Here is a 6,636-nt window from a genome sequence, read left to right on the forward strand (position 1 = left end):
ACGAATGACTTGAGCCATTACATAATTAGTCCATATTGTCCTTATAATTCACACAATGCTTTTAATAACTTATATATGTTTCCTGAAAATAAACTGCTAATAGCTTTCAATCTTATTGCTTTCATAACACTTCAACCTTTCTATGGTGATAAACATCTGTGCAGAGTTTCTGTCAGACAAGATGCTATTTATTTTGGAAAAAGGGAAAAAAATAATTTTGCAACATTGTCTATAGCATCAAGTTGACTGACACGTGTTTTGTGTGAAAGGGCTTATATAAAAGAGGTTTCTGATGCAAAAAGGAAACCTCATTTTAACCAATCAGAATCAAGCGTTCTTCAAATCATGGTAGAATTCAGCTTCAATAGTACATTAGTTTCAGCGATGGTATTTACAGAGCTATTTAGAGCATTGTAAACAGACAGTTTCTTGTATGACTGTTTCATTATTGCTCTCCTTGTACAATCAAGTATGTATGTATCTATGTATATGTAATGCACATAGTGCATAAACTTCAGATAAAAAACAAAATGTACTATAGGTCATGATGTCATGAAAACCAAATATGTTGTCTATCGGTCATGTACAAACTTTTATTGACCCACAGAAGTGCTTCTTTCAAATCGTAAAGATATAGTAAAGATGTTTTTTTTCTCATGGAGATATTATTGACATGATATCCCTGAGATGTTTAAAAACCTCACAGTTTTGAAAACAAAACAAAGCTGTTGAAGACAATATCTAACAAAACCATAAAGTATCACCATTTACAAGGTGTTGCTTAATAAATGTCAAGTACTGTGTACCTTCATTATTCTGCCCTGTACACCTTTTTGTTTTGACATATACATATATATATATATATATATATATATATATATATATATACAAGTAATTGTTGATTGAAAAAACATCGAAGTTACTACCTCCATTGGTGCTGAGTCTCCATCATCGGCAACATATCCGGCATTGGCATAGGTGCCATCCCCAAACTGGCCAGGAACTGTGTTTTCATACACATCACCTGTAAGCAAAACATGCAGGTATGTCACTGGCTGGGAACTTAAGAAATATGGTAATCATAACTTCCAGGACATAGGTCACAAATTCCTATCTTTAACCTGGTATTCATAAGGTTCCATATCACAGGGTCAATTAAATACACATCACAAAAGTGATTCAAGCATTTGTATGACTGACATAGGTAAATATCAAAGCAGCAATGATTTCATTACATGCAAGCTTCGATCATCCAAAAACATCATTATTAGAGTTTCTACATATGAAAGTTTTCATAAGTGAATTAATGCACATCTTATATTTTTGTGTAGAAACTATAAAACTTTAGGTCAATAAATCTGGAGAGACCTATTCTTAGCGGTCATGTATATCTAAATTGGTGAATATACTACCATGGAATAACAACGGTTTTTTTATAAAAAAAAACCAATAGACAATACAAGGACTATGAGAGTTTTAAACTTTTGCTCTCTTGCCCTGTCAGCCGATAAGCAGGATTGAGATTGTTACAAATAAGAAACAGTTATCTTGCACACCATTCAAAGGTGAAAACTCATCTCGGCCACTTCTGTGATGTGGCTTGCTAATGATAGCAGTCTGTTAGTTGTCAACCAGTCTGCAACCTTGATCAAACAACTTCTGAGCAAGAGCAGTATGACACTCTTTGAAATCTTGGGAGAAGAGCATGCTCAATTGTATCGCAAAAGTTGTGAAATGTAAATGAAAAAGGCTGGAGCTGCTGGAATATTTTGCACGACATGAAGGTAAATTTGACTATAATAATTCTGTGTTCTGACTGGTCTGACACCTGACAGGGTCATGTTTTGTTGAGTTGAAAGGATTTCTTTCACAAACCAGACAGTCAATTTCAAATGATAATTTTACTGATAAATGCTTTGGAATACATGTACCATGTTAACATCAAACAATAGTTATCATTGTGTATAATTCTAAGAATACTACCTCTATTACATCATAGCCATAAATTCCCATTTTAGCAATAATCCCAAGATTTCAAAGAGTGTCGTACAGCTCTTGCTCAGAAGATGTTTGATCAAGGTTACAACATTTAAGGTCTCAGTAAAGCTTTCAAACCGTTTTACTGTAACATCTGAACATTTCCAAATTTGACGCATCAGTGACAAAAAATGATGTCCCATGCAATTACCTACTTTATCTTGTACAATTGACTTGCCTTTGCATGTGTTTGTGATGGGTGCCACCGGTGGGGCAAGATAGCTCACAGTAAATGCATCATTTGAAATTGACTATCTGTCTGTCTAAAGATTTTATAGTGTGATTATTGCCAAAATGGGAATTTATGGCTATGATGTAATAGAGGTAGGATATTCATAAGAATTATGTATGTTGTGGATTCAAGAATATTATAAACAAGTGTGGCAATACATTTCAGACAGAAAATCTGACACACAACATCTAACGTGTGTATTGTGAAATTCAGTAACATTTGTCTTCCATCTACTCCATCACCTACTGTCATTATGTAGGTTGTTTAATGGAGCACTAATAATAATAATAATAGACCAGATAATCTGGTGATTGATGTTGTAATCAACCAAGTCACAGAGCCTGACAAGGCAATCCATTTAGTTGCCTCGTACGACCAGCTTAGCTTGCCGGGGGCCTATTCTGGGGGCCTATTCTAACCAGGGACCCCATCGGGCGTGTCATCATGTCTACCACATCCCATTCTTTGGGCATCAGTGTCTGTAGAACTTTATAATAGTGGCGTCTACTTTTGAACGAAATGCTTCATTTTCCATATGGAGAAACATCACGTAGTACACAAGAGATAGACATATCTATAGACGGCAGTCAAATTTCAAAAACAACACATTAACCATCAGACTGCTGATCACCACCAGCATTATCTTATTGTTGTCTACATTTGCCCCACATTCTACTGCTTCCACAAGAGAACTGTTCGACAGATGAAAGTAATAATCACAAATTCTCTGGATAATGGTCCTTTTTTTAACTTTATTAATAAGATACATGTGTTATTGAATATTACCTCTTCTTTGCTGTGTTTTTTTTGGCTTCAGGGGAATTTTGTCATCTGAAACAGTCAAAGGTTTGCCATTGTTGACAATCCAACATCATACACCGATGAAGGTATTATCAAGCATTGAAAGTCCCTATCATCCTTCAGGAGGGCACTAACCAATACATAATTAGAAAAGGCACCTCCCTTACTTACCTCTCCTTGATTTGATTTGCATGTCAAATATGTAAGGAACTCTACATTGGAGGATGGTTGAAAAACAGACTGCTGCAGACTTGGAGATGATTATTGGCCTCCGAGCAGGTCTAGGTAAATTCTGAATCTTACAAATAACATGTCTTATGAGTGAATAACTATCGCCTTATCTTGACACATTTTAAGTACTTAAAGGGGCACTGATCTAACACAGTTCCCCGGGACTGGTTGTTGCCTTCGTTATTGTTTTTTCCCAATGAGTACCCGGATGTATAGCAGAAATCTAGACTAGTTCGGGACCTCTGCTGCGCCATTCGTAAGCGCATTAGTCACTTGTATGGGTAGTAATAAGGGCGTATGGTCACATTGATCAACAAAATGAAATACAGTTTTCGAGATAATAAGGAAATGTAGGTATCTTTGTGGGTAGCATCGGTAATGGTGACGAAGTTTTGATAAGTCACTTGCTTGGTAATTTTGCGATTTTCGTTTATACTATTTCGACTTGCAACACAAAGTAAATATTTCACCTGAGCATTGCTTTTTTATAGTGTGTATATTTTTTTACTGTCAAAATGTGTAACAAATTTATTAAACATCTAAATATTCAGTTATTTTACAAAGTAACTGAAAAACATTTCCATCTGTATTATTATGATAACGAATTCCAAACATTTTTATGTTTAATGTCATCACCAAGAGACTGAAAATGTTACAAGTACATTTCTATGTTGTTTGGCTTCTAATCCTACATAATAATCTGTTGTGATGTTTGAAGGCCCTTTTGATCGTCTTAATCAATCTGGACAGATTTTTTAGTCAAAATGACTGAAATATTTACACATCTGATAAATTGCCTGAGAGAATCTCATTTTACAAATTTACGGTAATTTATACACGCTTACAAAGGAAAAGACCTGTGAAAACAACGTCTATCGCGCATTGAAGAATTTCCCAACCAAGACGTAGAGAAACAAGAACGAATCGGTTCAAATGAAGGAAAACAAAATGCAAATACTATAATTACAACCAACCAAATTTATGTGTATAATTTTTAGGCAGATTCCTTGTTCGAGGATTGTATCCGTGAATATCCTCAAAAGGAACAATATCCCATTCGTCTGAAGCTGTACAAAGAAACTTATTCGATGTCACGTGTTTCTGCAACAATCAAATATTTTAAAAGATATATATCGTTTCGGGATATTATAACCCGTGTTAGTTTCTCAACTGATCACTTGGATTGTTTCAGGTGTTTCACATAGGTGTCAAGTCTCAAGGGTCGGCTGAGAAAGCCCACGTGACAACTATTTTCATAACGTCCACGGTTCCTAAAAAATCCATTGAGTGATTGATAACAATAATCAATCAATCAACGTATTATCAGTTAACCCTTTGAACAAAGTATGTTGTTTTTATATTGGCACTTCACGCCATGATATGAGTGTATTCCCTTTGTTTTAGTAAACCTAGACATGTAAACACTCACTTTTGACATATCCACTGTGCCAGATAACAGTGATTAATCAATCAACGTATTTTCTGTTAATCCTTTGATGACTAGGAACGATCCACTGATTTACAAGAAAAAGTAAAGCAACTGATCATTCATCTCTTGCTGGGCTGCCACGTGCATATTACATAACACACATTTCACCTCACTTCAAACCTGGATTTAGATTGAATAATTACCCCAGACACAATAAATGCCAAATGGGAACCTTTGTCAGGTAATCTAAGTGGTGCTACCACTAATTGTACCTGTAATAAATTCATTAACTGAGCATCAAGTGAATGACGACAAATACACTAGTGTAGGGTTACAACAAGGGAGTAGTAACCGTATTACCGATGCAATCTGAAATCCAAAAATGCTTTCACTGTATGGATACTTTTTTTAGTATTAAACAATAGTCATCTGGGGTATTTCTAAATGACGACATCCGCTGAGCTCCGCCGTTCTTTTTGTCTGTTTGTTTAGGCTGAAGAAATTAATTAACATGCGCCCTTTGTTGAAATCTTTATAGATCACAGTTAACCAATCAGTGTTTATGCAAAAATGCGTAAAACAAATATTGCCTCCAGCCTCCCAATTTATTTAGCAGTCCTTGCAGACGGTAGCCCAGTCTCTGGTCACGCTCAGTTGCGTTGCGTATCCTCCGGGTGCTCACGGGAAAAAAAACAATAACAAAGGCAACAACCAGTCCAGGGAATCACGTTAGATGAGTGCCCCTTTAAGTATCTCTTAAGTGTTTTTTTCATGTTTTTAGGAAGCACTGAATCTCACCAACATATCTGACTCTCTTTATATTTCAAAACCATGTATACAATAATTTGGCATAAAATACTTACCCTTTTTCTTCTTATTTTTGTTCTTCTTCTCAGCATCTTAAAAATAAATACATGGTATGATAAAGTACATACAGAATGACAAAGGTACATCAGGTATTTCACAACTACCGGAACTGTGAAATAATGATTTTAGCTATCAAAGTGACAACTATGACAGGAATTATGTCCCAAGTAAAACACAATGATAGGCTATTGCAGGACCACAAATATAACCAGTTTGTCATAGACACAGAAACTTGCTTTTATTCAGTTGCATAACATATTAGTTTGAACAAGAATGTGAGAAATTACTTATTTGAATAAAAGATATAATACCCCATAATTGGGATACAGTATTTTTTCATAATCCTTTCAGAAGATTTTAATGAATGAATTTATTTTCTTGTACATGCTGAACTAGTGATATTCCACACTCACATTTGCCTCATGTCTGTGATTCCAAAAATATATTCTGACAAAATAATAATAACTACCAAATCTAATTCTAATTATTGTTTTAACCTAAAATAAATTTTTCAGTTCAGAGGCCGTACCACAACAACAAAAATATGCAAAAGCTAAGCAATCTACCACAATGTTAATGACTAATTGAATAAGAATAAAATAGACTAATTGCCAGAAACAAATAAGCGTAAAGAAGGGATTGACTTTTGGACTAATGAATTAATTTCAGTAATAGTTATTTGACATATACACATCACTAAGGACAATGATCATATCATCAATCGGGATTGCAATGGTATTTTCACTCTGTTTAAATCAAATGCCACAGGGGGAGCCATTTTGTGTAAACAATAACATTGAAGTGAACATACACAGAAGCAAGCAAGATCATAATGGGAACTATATTATACTGATACAAGAGTTGCAGGTATTAGGATTACTCCTGCAACCGACAGTCAAGATGATCCAAACAAAGATTTTGGTAACATTGATGAATTAATGACATTATGAAAAAGCCAGGTTTATTAGTGTTCATTGATTCTTCAATTGTTTTTGAAAAACATTGGTCTGAGACCGACTGTGATAAAATGGGTTAAGCA

The 6,636-nt window shown here is 34.8% G+C and overlaps 1 long non-coding RNA gene across 1 annotated transcript; it reads right to left on the reverse strand.

The window, feature by feature from the left end:
• Positions 1 to 928: 928 nt before the first annotated feature.
• Positions 929 to 5,632, reverse strand: LOC139441737 (uncharacterized). The gene is made up of 3 exons (XR_011651640.1): positions 5,594 to 5,632; positions 3,056 to 3,100; positions 929 to 1,024 (listed from the first exon to the last, which is right to left on the reverse strand). It is a non-coding gene; the product is annotated as an uncharacterized lncRNA (long non-coding RNA).
• Positions 5,633 to 6,636: the final 1,004 nt, after the last annotated feature.

The sequence above is a fragment of the Haliotis cracherodii genome, unplaced genomic scaffold (genome assembly GCF_022045235.1).
Source record: "Haliotis cracherodii isolate W230 unplaced genomic scaffold, xgHalCrac1.p SCAF_43, whole genome shotgun sequence".
NCBI classification, from domain to species: Eukaryota; Metazoa; Mollusca; class Gastropoda; order Lepetellida; family Haliotidae; genus Haliotis; species Haliotis cracherodii.